The sequence below is a fragment of the Cyprinodon variegatus genome, unplaced genomic scaffold (genome assembly GCF_000732505.1).
Source record: "Cyprinodon variegatus isolate N-32 unplaced genomic scaffold, C_variegatus-1.0 Scaffold8669, whole genome shotgun sequence".
Classification (NCBI taxonomy): Eukaryota; Metazoa; Chordata; class Actinopteri; order Cyprinodontiformes; family Cyprinodontidae; genus Cyprinodon; species Cyprinodon variegatus.
This window is the reverse complement of record NW_015159122.1, coordinates 1-1,055: the sequence shown is the minus strand read 5'-3', so window position 1 is coordinate 1,055 and position 1,055 is coordinate 1. Positions and strand designations below refer to the sequence as shown.

Here is a 1,055-nt window from a genome sequence, read left to right as displayed (position 1 = left end):
ACTACTGAGCAATGCCAGACCGAACTTCCCGACCTCAAACGTTGTGGGTGGGACTAAGTTCGGAATGGCACCCAGGCTAGTATTTAAATGACAGGTCCTGATCAAAATAAGATGTTTTACTTTGTTGTCTGAGATCAATTTAATCCCATCCAAATGAAGGGACTGACTAATCAACCCTGGTCCAAAAACAAAAACTTTCATTGATTCAAAATGACACAGTTGATTCACCTCAAACACCTTATAAAGATATATTATATGGTGATAGTAACTGTAGAGCTATTCATATAGACATGCTGTTGGTGAAAATTTGCAGCAAATAAACCAGGAATAAAAGCAGAATGCAAGGAAAAGATATGTTAAATATAGACGTGTTTAGTTGGTTTTCTTTTATATCTGGCTTATTTTTCTTGCTAAGAAAACCATTATGGCATATTAGTAAAAAAAGTATATATGCAATTAGACAAAAAATGACTAAAAATTGTGGAATTTCAGACCTTCAAAGGGAGAGTTGTATTCACGAATCTCAATCTGACTGCTCCTCTCTGAGTGCCTTGATATAAAGAATAGAAAAATATTATATTTAGAAAATTAAATTAAACACAGAAGAATAAAACATTTTTTTTTATCAATATTCTGTAAATAAATGAAAATGTGAGGAACTGACCTGAAGCAGAATAAACCTGTGAAAAAGACGTTTGAGTTACTTTGATGAAATGAAATTTGAACTAGTTGAATTAAAGGGGTTTTAATCTGATCCAATGTGAACAGAAACAGGTCTCACCTCTGGACTGACTGCAGCGCTACAACAGGAGAAGCAGAACAACAAGAACGATCCCAGAAACTGGTACAATGATCCACAAGAAAAAAGAGCTGAAGGGACTGGACACAGCTGCTGGAAAACATACAATTAATATGAAAAGATTTTATTAATCTGAGCATTCCATCACATTATTCTCAATATCAGAAAATGGATCTTCTATCCAGACAAATAGAATCGTATCTCACCAGATACTGACAGGATGATTGATTCACTCCACTCTGTTGAAGAATACCAG

General features: G+C 34.5%; 1 long non-coding RNA gene across 1 annotated transcript; it reads right to left on the bottom strand.

The window, feature by feature from the left end:
• Window positions 1–494: 494 nt before the first annotated feature.
• LOC107081610 lies at window positions 495–1,054 on the bottom strand. Its single transcript, XR_001481102.1, has 4 exons — window positions 1,006–1,054; window positions 782–892; window positions 665–680; window positions 495–550 (listed from the first exon to the last, which is right to left on the bottom strand). It is a non-coding gene; the product is annotated as an uncharacterized LOC107081610 (long non-coding RNA).
• Between the last annotated feature and the right edge of the window lies 1 nt (window position 1,055).